This window comes from Sapajus apella, unplaced genomic scaffold (genome assembly GCF_009761245.1).
Source record: "Sapajus apella isolate SASKATOON/1434 unplaced genomic scaffold, GSC_monkey_1.0 scaffold47, whole genome shotgun sequence".
NCBI lineage: Eukaryota > Metazoa > Chordata > Mammalia > Primates > Cebidae > Sapajus > Sapajus apella.
Genome location: NW_022436987.1, coordinates 3,459,065 through 3,477,355, shown reverse-complemented (window position 1 = coordinate 3,477,355; position 18,291 = coordinate 3,459,065). Strand labels below are relative to the sequence as shown.

The window sequence follows — 18,291 nt, the reverse complement described above, 5'->3', positions numbered from 1 at the left end:
CAGACCTGTTGGTTCTGGACACTCTGAGAACACCCTGGGCTAGAGGAGTGGACTGCAGGGTGCACATTCTTCCCCTGGAAGTACCCTTGGGGCCCCCACAGCCTCAGTGGCCCTCAGAGCAGCCTCCCCCGGAGCCACTTCCTCCTCAGCCAATTCTGGGGTAACATGATTAGCCACCGCCCTAGCACTGACCACCACGCACAACCCGTTTCATGTCTGACCAACCCCAGGCTGGACTCTGAGCTCACAGAGAGAAACCCTTCACAGTGGTATGACTCTGAGGGCAAGAGAAGTGTCTTCAACCACAGAATCCATGCTGTCATGTATGTGTGGACCTCCTACTATGTGCAGGAATGGTGCTAGGGGCTTCCCATGCATATCATAAGGCCACACACAACTTATTTTTCAGATAAGGAAATTAAGGGTCAGACGCTTGCCTGGCTTTAACCCCTCCACTTCACCAAATTCATCACTACTCTTGGGTCAGATAAACCCAGAAGCAGAGCTGCTCTTCCAGCTTTTCCAGCTCTTCCAGCTCTGCTCCTGGGCTTACCAGAGGGCATGCTGCCCCTTCCTTCACCCGCCGCCCCCGTCTAGAGTGGAGGCCTATTTGGGCCCACTGATAAACTCAGCTCTGCTCTAGGAACTGAAAGAGGCTAATGGAAGGACACTGACATTTGTCGACAATAACTATTCTTGCTGAGCACTGTCATATATTATTTTCTCATTCAGTCTTCTCAACCACCCTGTAAGGCAGGTATGAGCATCCCCATTTTAGAGAAAAGAAAGCCGAGGCTCAGAGAGAACTGAGGTCACCCAGTAAGGTATATGTGAACCTGAATCTAAGATTCACACTTCTGCCACACGAAACCACTTCTTAACTATCACACTGCCACTGTGGAGCCGGGGGCACACACCATGTCTCTTCTGTCCATTACCACCTGATCCAGCACCATCAAAGCCCTGGTTCCATGGGCAGCAGGCCAGGAATGAGAAGGAAAGGGAGTGTGCTTCCTTCCCAAAGCCTGAAGAACCTTAGTGGGCCCAAGACACCTGCTATCCCAGCAACATGCACGCTTCCCCCTTAGCCTGATGGTCATGATCCTGGCTTGGCCTCTGCAGAGAGGGGCCCTGCCCAAGTCCAGGTGTGGTCTGGAATGATGATCCCCTGGCCAGCTTCCACCAGTTGTCCTCCAAGAGGCTGGGCCTTGTTATCTGTATTATACATTGGCTCTGTGTCCTCTCATCCCCTAGCATCCTGCTTCAACATGGAGAGGCTCTTGGGACTCCAAGACCTCCTTCGGTTGCATAAATCACTATTCCGCTCCATCCTACCAAGAGTATCCTTGAGTATCCATAACTATCCATTTATTCCCAAGTTTGTGGAGTCCTTTGACACCACAATTTAAACTGCTGACTTTAAACCCTATGCTAGCTCCTCCTGCCCCCTCAGCCATGTCTGCCCTGATTTACTCTCCTCCGTCATCTGGTGTGTCTGCTCTGAGATCGCAGGATGCCCTGTGGCCCTGCCTGCAACAGCGTGGCACCCGGTTTCCATCACTGGGTTTCATGCCCCTGAACCTCACTGTCTCTGCTTTGAGTTCCTGGTATCACTGATAAGCCCCCTGTCATTATCTGCAGGCCACAGTCTTTGACCCCAGAGGTCAATGTTCCCTAACACCCATTTTTTCCACAACTCCCCAAGCTTGGACCTCAGCCAAGACATGAGGGCCCAGACCTCAACAAATGTTACTGATCTTACCCAGGCAGGCCTCTCTAGCCACCAGCAGAGCCCTGGTTTTAAAGGCACTGGGTAAACTCTTGGTGCAGCTCCCGGTTGGTCATTAGGATCAGCGCGCAGGTACACCACAAGCCCCAAATCTGGTTTATCCCCATGGCCACAGCCACAAGCATAACATGGTAATCCGTGTGCCCAGAAGTCCACTTCTGGGGTAAGAGGCGGTGCAGCCTGTCCAGTGGAGCTCAGGCATAGTCCACCAAGGTGGGGACAAGCGTGAGGCCATGGGTTCTCCTTCTCCCCTTCATCTCAGTCTTCTCCCTGGGGCAAGTGGTGCTGTTTCAAAACCATATTCATCATTCAGCCTCAGGGCACTGGCAACTATGGTGCTGAGGTGCGTGCTGGCCTATTGCTGGGAGACTGAGAACTGAGTAAGTCTGAAAACTCCGAGCTGTCCATTTCCCAGTCCTGAGCCAGCTCTGACTCAGGACCGATCCTGCCATATCCCTGCAGGACAAATGATGCCCGTCAAGTCCTCAAAGTCCCTCAGAGAATGTCCAGTGTCACCAATCATCACAACAAAAGCATTAAAACAACTTGCCGTGCCACTCCTGACCAAAATCACAAAATGAGGAAAGGGAAGTAAACGAAACAGCTACACATTAATAAAAATGATGAACCTTTATACTGGAGGGCTGTGGGGACACCAGTACATAATTGGTGTCACGGTAAATGGGTTCCATAGTTCTGGAGAACCATCTAGTAATATGTGACAAGAACTATAAAATTGTTCATGCCCTTTAACCTAGTAGTTCCACTTGGGGAATGCTTCCCAGTAAAATACTAAGAAAGTAATTTGTACAGAGATATTCATAGCCGTGATATTTATAATAGCAAGAAATTGGAAGGAGCCCAAAGGTTCAGCACTTGGGGAATTGACTAAGCAAACTGGGTCGAGTGAACACTCAGGGATGCTTTACAGCCAGAAGGTGTGGACGTGTGCAGTCTAGGCGAAATGAATGCGCATCCTTGGGCCGGCAAGATGGGAAACAGACCGAATCAGATGGCCCCTGACTCCAGCTTCAGCCATGGAAGCAAACGTGCAGTCAGCTACTCATGCTGCCTTCATGTTAATTCAGTTACGTCAGTAAGCTTCATGCCAGGTATGAGGGTTTTAAAGGTCATTTATTTTACTTTCTTTTTCTAAAGGTCATTTTGAGTTAACTGAATTCTTTTTTAAGAAGACACTTAAAATGCTAACAGGTAACTCCAAGGAGGAGATTTCGTAACTGTCCTTGGGTGCGCTCATCTCCCGGGAGTCCTTTCCTCGCGTCTACACAGGAGGACCTGGGCTCACCCACATGGCTGGATAGGGGCTGGTGTGGACCGGAGGCCCCGGGCGCCCTGAGCCCTGAGACAGCTGTGAGGTTCCCTGGCCTCAGCAGTCCCAGACATTGTGATGGGGCGCCCCTGGCCCTGATGCTCCGTCCCACCCCTTCCTGAGCCTTCCTCCCTCTGGGGCCCACCCTATGCTCCATGCTCTCTCTCCTGTGCCTCAGGAAGAGGTTACTGAAGAGCATGTCAGCCTCTCCTTCCCATGAGAGTGTGGATGACCTGAACACCTTCCGGAGACAACGTCTGAGTGTCTAAGGTGGCCCTGCAGGCAGGGCCTGGGCTTCCTGGCCCGGGGTGTCTCCCGAGAGCAGTGGCTTCCTCTCCCACCTGCAGCCTGTGAGAATCACCTGGGGAGCTTTTTAAAATAAAGATTCCTGGGCCCTTCCCAGAGACTCCCTGTGGGCGGAGCCTGGGAATGTGCATTTTTTACATATGCCTGGGGGTTCTCATGATGCAAACCACTGTTCTACAGCCTTCGATGCCTAAGAAAGAAGGTGTGGGCCTGGCTTCTTGGGCTCCTGGGTTCAAAAGGTTCTTATCTTGAGCCAGCAGCCATAGTAGAAACTGCAACCCCTCATATGTACACACACATACACACATACACACACATACGCGCGCGCGCACACACACACACACACACACACACACAGACCCCTTCAGAGGAAGGCCCTGCCCAGTAGCCTAGAGCATCGGGGAGGGCCCTCCACAGGCCCTAAGAGCACCTGACTCCCTAGCTCCCTAGAGGCCAAGGGCCAGCCTCCACCTCAGCCCAGGCATGGTGTCTCCCCGGGACTGCAGCCTCCCAAGCTGTCTGGGTTCCCCATGTCCTGTGGTAGGGTCTCCTGCTGCAGGAGCTCTTGGTCCCTGCCCGCGGTCCCCGGTGGGGCAGTGGGGACCTGTGGCCCACCTGCCCAGGCCATACTTACGGAGTCATTTTATAAAGCTGCGATCTCCTCTCAAACAGCGACCCTCCCCAGGCCCAGGGCCACACCCCGGCCACTGGCGTGGCCTGGGCAGACTCCGTCTCACCGCCCCCCGTCTCCAGGACACTCTTCAGCTTCACATTGGCGCTTGAGTCCCCCAGCCTGTTGTCAGGAAACACCAAGAGTCGTCACCCTGCCCCACCAACCACCCTGCCAAGTGAGAACCAGTGAGAACGGGCTGAAGCCCCTGTGGTCCTGGGGAACCAAGAACAGAGGGAGGAGGGCCGGGAGGATCTCCAGGGGTGGGTCTCTTCCCACGGGTTTTGCAGCAGCTTTCTGAGCCCTTATCTGGGATGTCAAGGAGGTGACAGGGAGAGGGCCACTTCTCCTGGGCCCCCGTCCAAACTGTTCCTGAAGTAGCAAGAGAGCTGGGGGACCCTGGAGTTCCCCAAAAGCACTGTCTCCAAGCCTGGGATGCTGGGGCCCAGTGTGGCCTTATTTGGGGAGCTGGGTCTCTCTGGGGGAAGGGACAGCAGCAGGGGTCAGATAACTTCCAGGCAATGCGAGGGTCCAGTGTGTGCAGGGACATGAGTTTGGGCTAAAGGGGCAGAGGGAGCTAGCACAATCTCTGTCCCCTCTGAGCTGACTGTCCTCATTCTACTCTTGCACCCCAGGATCCCAGGGCAAGGGGTGCGCAAAGCTGCCCCTCTCCAACTCCTGGGCCCTGCTCTGAGGGCGGCGAGCCAGGCGTCTACTTCTCTGGGATATAGAGTCACACAGACAAAGGGCCCTTGTTTTCCCTGCAGAGGCACCAGCAGGGCGTTTCCGCCCCATCCTGAGGCCAGCTCTCTCACCCTCCTCCCCACAGCACATGTCCCCACATCCTGGTCTAGGCCCAGGCTTGCCTCAGTTTACTCAGAGTGCCCAGCTGTCAGCAAGGTTTGAGGGAAGCTCTGTGGAGCTGGAGGGAAGCCAGGACACTACCTGCTGAGTCCTCTTCCACACAGGTGGCATTGTCGCTGATGCCAGGCCCAAGCAAAGAGGAAATGTTCTGTGTCCTGTTCAGACTCTCTGCATTTGCAGAGACAATGGACAGAGAGCATCAGGGAGCCAGGAGGCCGACCTGTGGCTTCGCTGCCAGCCTCACACCGCCCTTGCCCTCGGGCAGCGGAGAGGGGCCAGGGCCACACAGGCCCCACCCTGGGGTACCCTGATGGCTGGGGAGGCGCCGGCCAGGGGGTGGGGGCACACTGAGCTGCATCCACTGCTGAAATCACCCACAGCTGGGCAGAGCCAAGGCCTACGTAAGCGTGGACATGACCGTGACTGCGCTGTGTGGGAAGCAGGCACAGAGTTCACACAGTGCCTGTCATGATGATGCTTGGTTTTCTCAGCGTGTGTTATTCCTCAGACTCCATCAGCTTCTATGTTGGCAAGGATGCACAGACCCCAATTACGTACAACAGTGTAAGGGATCCTCTGGCCCAGTAGTTTTCGGTTGGAACACAGCCTTTCATGAAGAGGCTAACAGAAAACATAAAAGCAAGTGGCTCTGGATGAAGCTGGGGACAGGGTGGGGCTCGAGGTCCACACTCTCAGCCTCTCCCTCCCTATCACCCTCAACTCCTGCTTCCTGGAGATGCTTCTGGGTGGCCCTGGGGCTCTAAATGTCATTTGAAAATCACTGCTATGGTCCAGCCTTATTTTCAGATGAGGAAGCTGAGGCCCAGAGTGGGTAGAGATCTGCCAAAGGTCACACAGCAAGTTGGTAGCAGAGCCAGGGCTGGAGCTAGAACTGAGGCCCCATGACTCCTAATCAGTGTGGCCTCCAGCTCCTAAGCCAGAGGTGGCCAGCAACCCCACCCATGGTTCCGACCTCCTCCAACCTTCTCCCACCCACTCTGGCTTTCCTGCATGGAGGGACCTGGCATCTGGAACCACCCCTTCCAGAAACAAGGTCCAGGCAGGCCTGAGTTCTTGGCCGTTCAGGACTGGATCTGGACACTGTGACCACATTCTCTACAGGTGACCTCTTCACTCCCTTGGCTTTCCCATCTAGCCACTGGGCTCCCAAAGCTACTTCCTAATGGCACCCCTGAGCCCCAAATGCCTCCAGCACCCTCCAGGGGCACCCCTAACTCTCCAGGTTCAAATCAGCTCACCTTACTCCAGACCTGCTCTTCCTCCTGTTTTCTGGCAATGGGCATAGTCCCACCCTTCACTCAGTCATCACCCCAGAAACCCAGATGACACTCTTCATCTAGCCTGCGGCTCCACCTGTGAAAACCTCCTATCTGTCCCCTCCCCTGTCCCCAGTGCCTCTGCCTGGACTGAGGCCTCACATGTCCCCAGCCTCCTTCTGGTCTCCTTGCCTGCAGTTCTGCCTGCTCCAGGAACATCACACTTTGAAAAGTTAATCTGAACATGTCACTTGTCTGCTGGCAAGGCTCTTTCCACTGCCCTTCATTCCAAAGGATACAAACCAAGCTCTTCCATGAAGCGTGTGAGGCTACAGGACTTGTCCCTGACCCCTCTCCTCCCTTGCTCTGCTGCCATTGCTCCAGCCACTCCTAAACTCCTGGCAGATCTTCCCACAGAACCTCTCATCTCCTGCCTTGGCACACACGTTCTTGTCTCCTCAGATCCAGGCTTTTCCAAGTGTGCCCTGGGGCACCTGCTTCACCATCCCCTAGCACACTGTAGACTCCTAGGCACCACCTGCCCGAACCTGACAGAAGAGAATCTCTGAATTTTCAACAGGAATCTGTGGATGCTGCACACTAAATGTTGAGAGGCACCATTCCACTGGGCAGCTCCTCTTGTCCCGGCCTCCCTCCTGCCTCAGCTGGGCAATTCCTTCCTTTTTGTCCCTGCCCTCTCCAGGGTGTGACTGACTGTGACTGGGTGTCTCCTCTGCTGTTTATGAGCTCCATACTGGCAGTGACCACGTCTTCTTCCTCTGACCCTGAGCCTGGTACAGAGAAGGGATCAATGAATGGTACCCCTAGGAGAGCCCTGGTGCCCCTGGCCAGGAGGTCAACCTGATCTGGTGAGAAGCCACAGCTTGTCCAGAAACCTGAGACACTGCTCCCAAGGGTCTCTGCAGGTTACGCCTGTCTCTCCACCCCACGCCACCTCACCCCCGCACAGGAAGGAGACATGCTGGGACTATGCGTAATGGAGGCCCACGGGGTGTTAACAGTGACATTTAGCAACAAGCTCTCCAGAAAATGTTTGCATGCACAGACTCAACAAATTTATTATCAACTTTACTGACACAAGGAATGTATAGCACATAATTTACAAATACTAAGGAAATATCCACTATTCTTTACTGTAAATGCCATATAGCCAAATGACTGTCCCGGAAGTCAACCCATTCACTGAGTTTCGCCTAACTCTTTATCAGTAGCCAGCCTATGGCTGCAATGACAAATGAGTGTAGCTCCAACTTAATGTTGCTTGATATTTTCATTTATGTTAACAAGCAAGTTGAAAGTGAAACCACAAAGACTTCACTCCTTCACTGGTGGTCTGAGTGCCTTCTTTGCAGAATAGGTTAATAGTTTGGGAATACTGGAAAAATATTTGTTTTCTGCTAGCCACGATGTAGCAGCTATAAACATACAACACTTAAAATTTAATTTGTATTAGTAATTTTTTTCCCATCACTTTCTTAGGTCTAGACTATCAACAAAATAAATCAGGTCTTAATGTGCAGCACCTGTTGACTTCCCTGCTCTAACCGCCGTCTCCATGGCCCATCTGTGATGGGACTGAGCACAGAGGTGGGAGGAGATGCTTGGCAGTGCACGGTCACATGGCAGTTCAGATACAACAGACAGGTTCAGGGAAGGGCAGTAAACTGAATAGGAAGTGGTTGAGTTTTCAGTATATTACCTTTGTAAACATAATTTTTTTAATATTAAATTTATACAGCTTCTTTTTTTTGAGACAGAGAGAAAGGGTCTTGCTCTGTAGCCCAAGCTAGTGCAGTGGTGTGATCTCGGCTCACAGCAGCCTCAATCTCCTAGGCTCAAGCGATCCTCCCACCTCAGCCTCCCAGTAGCTGGGACTACGGGTGTGCGCCACCGTGCCTGGCTAATTTTTGTATTATTTTTGTAGAGATGGGAGTCTCACTGTGTTGCCCAGGCTGGCCTCGAACTCCTGGCCTCAAGTGATCCTCCTGCCTCGGCCTCCCAAAGTGCTGGTGTGGCAGGCCAGGTCTCACTAACACAGGCCTCCATAACAACTGTTTCAGTACTGACTGAGTGGTTAAGTTAAATATTAAAAGCTGATAGAACCATTGTCCTTATACAATGCCTGGAATGTAACAAAAGCCCACCAAGAGTTTTGCCTAGGCCTTTCCTGGGTGTTAAAACGTGACAAAATAACGAAGGAATTCTGAACAGGATCTGTTTAAGATTAAACGAGTTTTACTGGGGGTCTGAAGAAACTCCCCAGGCCTCCACAAACAAGTTTATTGGCGGTCTGAAGGAACTCCCCAAGCCTCCATGGCTTAGCAGGAGACAAGATAAGGGTAATCGCCTGGCACCTGGACCCATTTAGATTAAGGGAATTTACTGAGGCTCCAGAGGAAGGTATGGAGGACTCAGATCTTAGTTATAGTTTGAAAGAAGTTACGTGAAGCAAACCCAAGTTTTAATAGCCGAATCAATCAAGCAAAAAAAAGGAGAAGTTAATCACTTATGTCTTTAGATGAATGCACACTTACATGTAGCCTGGAAGGTATATAAGCTCTGGAAGACTGTAATTTCGAGTTGGTCTGGTGATAATGTTCAGGCCTTTTCCCTGTAACCGGTCACAGAAATAAAAACTCCCTTCTCTCCCAGTTCATCTGCATCTCGTTATTGGGCCTTGAGAATAAGCAGCCTGACCCCTCGGTTTGGTCCAGGAACACTGGGATTATAAGCGTGAGTCATGTGCCCGGCCAGTTTGATCCTTAATAACAGCTATGTTTAACAATGGGCTTAGAAACATTTCCCTTTATTGCACAATTGATTCTCATGGGCCGTTTGCTGGCCTGTTCCAGGACAGTCACCCTAAAGAACTGAATGGGACCCCCCCATTACTGCCGTTACCCAGAGGGCCAGTCCCCTCCTTCGCCCTCAGAGTCTAGCTTGTGAGCTGCCAGTGGTGGCATCCCGAGATTCTAACAGACACTGCTATGTGACCCAGCCAGCTTGTGTCCTCTCTGTGGGCTCCAGGTTCCTCAACTTTGAGGGGGGAAATGGTGCCTCCCAACATTTGTGAGGTGTGGGGCGAATGAAGGGCCCACTTGCCCTTCCCCCACACACTGTAGTTCACTCCCATCACTGCCCCCCACACCTGACCTGACACACACCATGCACTGATTTTGGGGACATGCCTGCATACCCCTCACCCTCCCAAACCACACTACGCACAATAACATGTCACCCCATACACCACCCAGAGACAAGCTGACCTGTACACACATCACCTCAGACACACCACAGACAAATTTTCCTCAGCTCTACCTCACACACAGCCCCACCTACACACCCAGCCACACCCCACAAAGGCTCACATGCACGTATGTACCTGAAACTCCTCTGTATACTTTGTATTCACATGTACTGCACCAAATACCTTCCCCCCACCCCCAGGCATTTCACACAGAAATGGAGGCTTCACCCTGCCCACTATACCCCACTGACACTCCAGGCATCTCCCCACTTCCCCCTGCCAGCACATGTGGAGCATGCGCACCACACACATGTGCTCATCATTTATCTACACTTATTGGGGGTCTGAAGGAACTCCCCAAACCTCCATGGCTTAGCAGGAGACAAGATAAGGGTAATCACTCCTGGTACCTAGACCCACTCATACCACCCCCTGGCTTGACACACATACAGATGTACACACAGATATGCCAGAACAGACATCCAGGCTGGAAGATGACATGGCATGCAGGTGAGGACATTTCTACAGGCTCACACATATGCATTCCAATTTATGGAAATGGGCATGGGCCCACAACTATTCCCTACTCCCATGCACACACACAAACACACATACACTCCAGTCCTTGCCCCTGCCAGGCCCAAGGAGGGGCATGTAGAAAGTCAGAGGATCATAAAAGAGTCAAACCCTTAAGAAGGGGCTGTAATCAAAGATACAGAAGAGACTGTACACATCTGAATCTTCCTATATTTCTAGACTAATAAATTAAAAATCTCAACACAATGGACTTTCTAGAAAATATAACTCTCTAAACTTAAAGGAAGTAGAAAAGTTGATTAGATTAATAACCATGGAAGAAACTGGAAATATTGCTAAACAGCTCCAGACAAGAAAGGTACCAGACCAAGATGAATTTTGGGACAAGTATTTCAAACTTTTGAGAACAAACAATTACAGAGGTAGAGGAATCACTCAGCAATACACAAAAAAAGATGAGATGCAACCAACTAATTTTGCAAGGTAATCAAACCCTGATGTAAAAATCTGACTCTCCAAAAACCTAAAACTCTACTACTTAATAGCCTTATTAAAATATATATTTAGCATTCTAAATAAAATATTAACAAATAAAACCTAGAAGTAAGTTGAATGAAAAATGTAACATGCACCATATAGAGCTCATTCCATTTCCAGAACTGGAAAGATGGTTTATATATGAGTAACACTATTTATGTAATATATCACATTAATAAGCCTAATGAGAAATGTCATATGTTAACAGATACCAAAAAGGTCTTGGATAAAAGTCAGCACTCATTTCTGGTTAAAAGAAAGTTATCAGCAAACTAAGAACAGAAGTGTAATTGACAGGGTAAAGAATATAACTAAACTTTTTTTTTTTTTTTTTAAGATGGAGTCTTGCTCTGTCACCCATCCTGGAGTACAATGGCATGATCTCAGCTCACTGCAACCTCCGCCTCCCAGATTCAAGTGATTTTCCTGCCTTAGCCTCCTGAGTAGCTGGGATTTACAGGCCCATACCACCACGCCCGGCTAATTATTATATTTTTAGTGGAGATGGGGTTTCACCATGTTGGTCAGGTTGGTCTCTAACTTCTGATCTAGTAATCTGCCTGCCTCAGCCTCCCAAAGTGCTGGGATTACAGGCATGAGCCACTGCACCCAGCCTAAACATTGTTTCATAAGTTCTAGCTAATGTAATAATTAATTTTTTTACATAATTATTAGGAAAGAAGATAAACTGATCATTATTTGTTTATCCAACTGTCTACCTGGCAAAATATAAGAAAAATAACTGAAAAACTATTAGAACTAATGAATACATCAGTGGCATTGATTAATACGCAACTATTCATAAATAAATGGTTTTTCTAAATATCTGAAACATCCAATTAAAAAATATAATTTAAAAGGTCCTATTCACACAAGCAACAGAAAAAAAAACCTATCTAGGACAACTTCATAAGAAATGTCTTGGACATATGTGAAAACAAACTATAAATTTTTACTTATATTAACATCCTTGATAAAAGGAGATGCATCCCCTGCTCCTGTAGGAAATTCCAGTTTTGTCAAATAAATTGACAGGTGTGATCCCATTCTAATCACAAATGCAGAATATTTTTTCAACTGGACAAATTTATTCCAAAATTCATCTGGAAAAATAAGCCAATTTTCCAAGTTAGCCAAGACAATTTTGTAACAGTAAAGGAAAGAGGAGGCATTTGCTATGCCAATTATCAGACTGTGCTATGAATCTGCAATAATTCATCTGTACTAGGAATCTGTACCAAAAACAGTTGTGTTGATGTGAGAATGACCAATGGACCAATGTGGTACAGAAATAATTCCATATCTATAGAGGAAATTAGTTTACGATAAAGATGCCCTTTCAAAACATTGAAGAAACATGTAATTTTTTTTTTTTTTTTTTGAGTCGGAGTTTCGCTCTTGTTACCCAGGTTGGAGTGCAATGGCGCGATCTCGGCTCACCACAACCTCCGCCTCCTGGGTTCAGGCAATTCTCCTGCCTCAGCCTCCTGAGTAGCTGGGATTACAGGCATGCGCCACCATGCCCAGCTAATTTTTTGTATTTTTAGTAGAGACGGGGTGTCACCATTTTGACCAGGATGGTCTCGATCTCTTGACCTCGTGATCCACCCGCCTCAGCCTCCCAAAGTGCTGGGATTACAGGCGTGAGCCACCGCGCCCGGCAGAAACATCTAATTATTTAGCAAGTGGCTCAGAGATCAAATTGCTATCCATTTGGGGCAAGGTAAATAAAGTTTTATCTCTATTGGGGCAAATAAAGTTATATCCCTATTTTATAACACATACAAAAACAAATAACAGAGGAGTAAAGATTTATCATAAAAAAGAAAACCAGGCCAGGTGCAGTGGCTCACGCCTGTAATCCCAGCACTTTGAGAGCTGAGGCAAGTGGATCACAAGGTCAAGAGTTCAAGACCAGCCTGGCCAACATGGTGAAACCCTGTCTCTACTAAAAATACAAAAATTAGCTGGGTGTGATGGCAGGCACCAGTAATCCCAGCTAGTCAGGAGGCTAAGGCAGGAGAATCACTTGAACCCAGGAGGAGGAGGTTGCAGTGAGCCGAGATTGCGTCGCTGCACTTCAGCCTGGCAACAAGAGTAAGACTCCATCACAGAAAAAAAAAGAAAAGAAAAGAAAACTATAAGTAGAAAATGTTATAAAGTATTCTTCTAGTCATGTGCAGGGAGTGGGGAGCTTTGCTACGCATGTTCCTAAATCCAGAAACCATAAAAGTTTATTAGGTAAAAATCACCATCTTCTATATGGCAAGAGGCACTGTAATTGAAGTGAGTGTCAAGCTGACGAATATGCAGTGAGGGTGGCCCTTCAGATGCTGCTGGGGACAGAGTGGATTGACAGCCTTTCTGGAAAGAAATGTGATAATATGAACATATCAAAGAACTTTAAAGAGGTTCATTCTTTTTGAGCCATTAATTTCATTTCTCTGAAGCTATTCTTAGAAAACAATCCAAAGAGTATAGAGGTTTATGTACAAATACATTCATCATTGAGAATATAGAAATTATGGAAAGAGCCAAAATAAAGGAATGATTAAATTTCAACGAATCCTTAAGAGAGCTATTATATAGCCATTAAAAACAATATTTGTTCAATAATATTTAACAACATGGGAAAGTATGTTACACGAAAAATTTAGATGACAAAACAGTTTACACAACTTCGTTTGGATACAGGCACACACAAACATCCACAATTGCCACTTGTGAACTAACTCATACTGCACATTTTTTTCATATAATACCCGAGATTATTTTCAAAGTAGCACCTAAGAATTTAAGCCCATTTTTTTTTTTTTTTAGTAACAAAGAGCAAAACACAAAACAAATAAAAAACAACTTCATTTTCAGCATCCACTCTGAGACGCTCCCAGCTCCACTCCCTGGGCTTCCCTCCAGACGGGTCCCAGTGGAACAACTAGTCCTGGGCATTAGATACTTGAAAGTTTCCTGTCTCACCTTGAGTTTAAGCTTTCCCTCCGTCCTAATGGTCCCACTGGTCTCTGTCTGGAGAATCTGTGCGCAACTGTCTCATGAGATCACATCCCCCAAAAGGATGCAATTTTATTGTGGAACCAGTAATAGTTAAGAGGTTGTCGAAAGCATAGGAAGAAAGAGCTAAGAGGCAGGACAGCAGAAACACATTTTCTTTAAGGTCTTCTAGTTAGATGCTACTTATTATTACTATTATTTCTTTAAGGTCTTCTAGTTAGATGCTACTTATTATTACTATTATTATTATTATCTTTTTTTTTTTTTTTTGAGATGGAGTCTCGCTCTGTTGCCCAGGCTGGAGTGCAGCAGTGCGATATCAGCTCACTGCAACCTCCACCTCCCAGGTTCAAGTGATTCTCCTGCCTCAGCCTCTCAAGTAGCTGGGATTACAGGCATGTGCCACCATGCCCAGCTAATTTTTTTTTGTATTTTTAGTAGAGACAGGGTTTCACCATGTAGCCAGGATGGTCTGGATCTCTAGATCTAGTAATCCACCCACCTCAGCCTTCCAAAGTGCCGGGATTACAAGCATGAGCCACTACTTCTGGCTTGATGCTACTTATTTATAAGATAATAGACTTCAATGAAGGGAAAAATAAAACAGTACTTTAACCAGGATATTTTATTTATGGAAAGTTTTTCGGCCTTATTCACTTTTTAAAAAAATGAATTAAGGGTTACCAAGAATGGAAGCGTAAGTAAAAGATTAAAAAGCAGTACATGAATGAAAAGATGCTCAATGTCATTATTCACCAGGAAAATGTAAAGTGAAACCACAAGACCATACACAACACACTCTCCAGAACAGCTAAAATGAAAAGATGGAGGAGACCAAGTGTTGGTGAGGATGTGGGACAACTGGATTCATATTTTGCTGGTGAAAGTTACTGGTACAACCATTTTGGAAAACTTTGGCAGCACCCACTAGAATGGAACATATATTCAGCAATTCCACTCCTAGGGACATACCCCATGGAAACACATACACACATGCACCAAAAGATATGTACAAGAATTTTCATAGAAGCACTGTTTGTAATTGCCAAATACTTTAAACTTCCCAAATGCCCAACAACAGTAGAATGCATATACAAACTGCAACAGTCACACAATGGAATACTATACAGCAATAAATAAACTACTATATAACTACATGCCTGACATACATGTACCTTGCAAATTAATATTGAACAAAATAAACCAGACTTGGGGAGCAGATCATAAATTATCCCACTTATATAAATATCAAACACAGTCAAAATTAATCTATGATGTTAAGAGTCGGGATCACTGCTTTGGAAGGGTGCATTTATCAGAAGAGGGCTCAACATGGGCTTCTAGGGTGCAAGCAATGTGTTTCTTGGTCTGGGTAGTGTTAACATGACTGTGTTCAGCTGTGCAAATTCATCATAAGCTGTCCACTTATAATTTGTGTATTTCCATGTATACTATATATACTTCAATCAAAAGTTTAAAGATGAAAATCAAAATGTCAACAGGAATTACCTCTGGATGTTGGGACCATAGGTCATATTATTTTTCTTCCTTATATTGTTTTAGATATTCCAAATACACACACACACACACACACACACACACACACACACACATACACACACACACACCACATAATGCACCATGGCTCTAAAAGGTGCTGTGAAGGTGGCCTGGGCAAGAAGCCGCTACTTCTTTTCCCAAGGAGTATCCATTGTCTCTTTCCTGGGCCTCAGCCAGTGGTTCTCAAATCTGCCTGGACATCAGAATCACCTGAAGAGCTATTTAAAATTCAGATTCTTGGGCCCTACTCCCAGTGACTCTGATTTAGTTGGTCTAGGATGACTTCCAATATGCCACCCTTTGAGTTCTAAAATACCAGGACTACACACCACAAGGTCTGAGCTGTGGAAGCCTCAGCTCTCCCTGCTGGATAGGGCTTGGGAAAACCTGCCTGGGGCACTAAAAGTCCCCCTTGGGTTGGGCTGTGAAATGAAGACTATGCCACAGGGTTTGGTAGCTTCCTAGAAGGGCAAGAATTTGGAAAGCCCAAGGTAGCCTATGCTTTGGGCAGACTAGAGAAGATAGATGATGACAAAGTGGGTAAGAGCACAAATATGGAGTCAAAGAGACTTGGGTTCAAATCCTGCTCTGCAGGAAGCTCTCTGTCTTTGAGGTTAACCACTCTGAGCCTTAGCTATACCATGGGAATTCACAGGGATTCTCTTATCTCTTTGATAGAATTATGAATATTAAATATGATCATGTATGTAAAACACTTAATACAGAGCCTGGCATGCAGTATGTCATAATGATATGTGCTATATATAATATTATCATACTTAATTGCATATTATATTTAATCTTACATATAATTATATAACATTACATATTATGTAGAGAAATATATTAATTGATATTGAGTATGAATAGTCCAAATTATGGAAAATCTAATGCTCTGATGATTGTCTTAAAAAAATACAGCTTTGCCGGGCGCGGTGGCTCAAGCCTGTAATCCCAGCACTTTGGGAGGCCGAGGCGGGTGGATCACGAGGTTAAGAGATCAAGACCATCCTGGTCAACATGGTGAAACCCCGTCTCTACTAAAAATACAAAACATTCGCTGGGCATGGTGGCGCATGCCTGTAATCCCAGCTACTCAGGAGGTTGAGACAGGAGAATTGCCTGAACCCAGGAGGCGGAGGTTGCAGTGAGCCGAGATTGCGCCATTGCACTCCAGCCTGGGTAACAAGAGTGAAACTCCGTCTCAAAAAAAAAAAAAAAATACAGCTTTCAGCCAGTCATGGTGGCTCACGCCTGTGATCCCAGCACTTTAGGAGGCCAAGTTGAGGGATTGCTTGAGACCAGGAGTTCCAGACTGGCCTGGGCAACATAATGAGACCCTGTCTCCACAAAAAAGAAAACAAAAAAAATTAGCTGGGTCTGGTGGCATCTTCCCACAGTCCCAGGTACTCAGTAGACAGAGGCGGGGGGATCACCACATTCCAGTCTGAGTGACAGAACAAGATTTCATCTCTTAAAAAAAAAATCTAAAATACAGCTTCAACTATTGTAGTCCCTTTTACTCTTTAAATCAAAATATTCACTCACTTATTCATTCATTCATGAAGTCTTTGAAAGCTTGCCTCACCAGGTGTTAATTATGTGACCTTAGGTAATTTACTTAACTACTATGTGTCTATGTTTTCACCTACAAAATGAGAATGATAATAGTACTCACCTCACAGGGTGACTGTGACTATTAAATGAGTTAACATGTGTAAATGGCTTAGAACCTTGTGTGGTATAAGTCCTCAACAAATGCTGGCTATTACTACTCATTTGAAAATTATTTATTGAGTGCTCACTGTGTACATGCATGGTAGGCTGAGAACACAACAATGAAAAAGAAAAAGACATGGCCCTGCCTTCATGGTGCTTTTAATCAAATGACAGTAAAAGATATAAGTAATTATTGAAATGGATGAGCAAATGGGACTCTTCCTAGCAGAGTTATATTGCATGATGGCATATCACAGTCATCAAAGACCTTCATCACATCCTATTCTAAAATCTCTTTTCAAGAAAAATGTCCTGTGATGCATCGGGCTCTTTGTGGCACAATTTCTAACCCACATGCAGGAGATGGTACAGCTGAGAAACCTAAAGCCCAGTCACCCCAAGGACCCTCCCTGGGGCTCAGGCTCCATGCAGGTTTGGATGATTCATCAGGGTTCCTTTGAAACAAGAGGTATAAAAAACAGCGAGGTCCTTAAGTCTAGCTCCTATGCAGTAGTGCAGGCATGAAGCACAAACCCTCAAGCCCAACATTGCCTGAATCTAGGAGGAAGGCCCTGCTACACGCAGCCCCTCTGCTATTGTGATTCGAGGTCACTTGAGGGCAGTTAGCCTGGGATCACATTTCCACTAGCCATAGCTCCACACCTCCATTCCTTCATCCAGTGCTCTTACAATGAGGACCTACTTTGCGCATGGCTCTCTGCTGAGGGTACTGAGACAAGCAAGACGTGTTCTTACCTCAGGGAAATCACAGCCCAGTAGTAGATTCAGATAGAATCATGATGGATATAAATTTACTAAGATTTGTGATAGAGTTTAGCACTGCATGTGATTGAGGACATCTGAGTAGGCTTCTTGGAGGAGGTGATACCAAGTCTTGAAGGCTGATGAGAAGTTTACCAGGTAAAGACAGGGAAGAGCACTACATGTGGAAGGAGCCACAGGTGAAGCCCAGAAATGGAAAAGAGTCCATGAGTTTGGGAGGTTGGTGCAGCTGACAGTGGGGAGAGGCAGGAGAGGGGACGAGACAATGCTGGAGAATGTAACAGGAGCCAGATAGTAAACAGCCTTTTGTCTCCATCTAGAATGCGGGGCTCTGTGCTAAAGCTTTAGAGCAAGCTTGTCCACCGTGCAGCCCGCAGCCTACATGTGGCCCAGGATGGCTTTGAGTGTGGCCCAACACAAATTTGTAAACTTTCTTAAAATATTATGAAATTTTTTGCGATTTTTAAATAAGTGAATCCGCTGTTGTTAGTGCTAGTATATTTTATGTGTGGCCACGACAATTCTGCATCTTCAGATGTGGTCCAGGGAAGTCAAAAAAAATTGGATACCCCTGCTTTAGAGAATCCATTGAAAAACACCAAGTGGGGATGATATGATCCCAGCTGTGCTTTGGAAAAATGA

The 18,291-nt window shown here is 46.8% G+C and overlaps 1 protein-coding gene across 3 annotated transcripts in view; it reads right to left on the bottom strand.

Annotated features, from left to right (window-relative positions):
• TUB (TUB bipartite transcription factor) overlaps positions 1 to 18,291 on the bottom strand; it is an 87,631-nt gene that overhangs the window by 41,335 nt on the left and 28,005 nt on the right. The gene's annotated exons all lie outside the window — the stretch shown is intronic.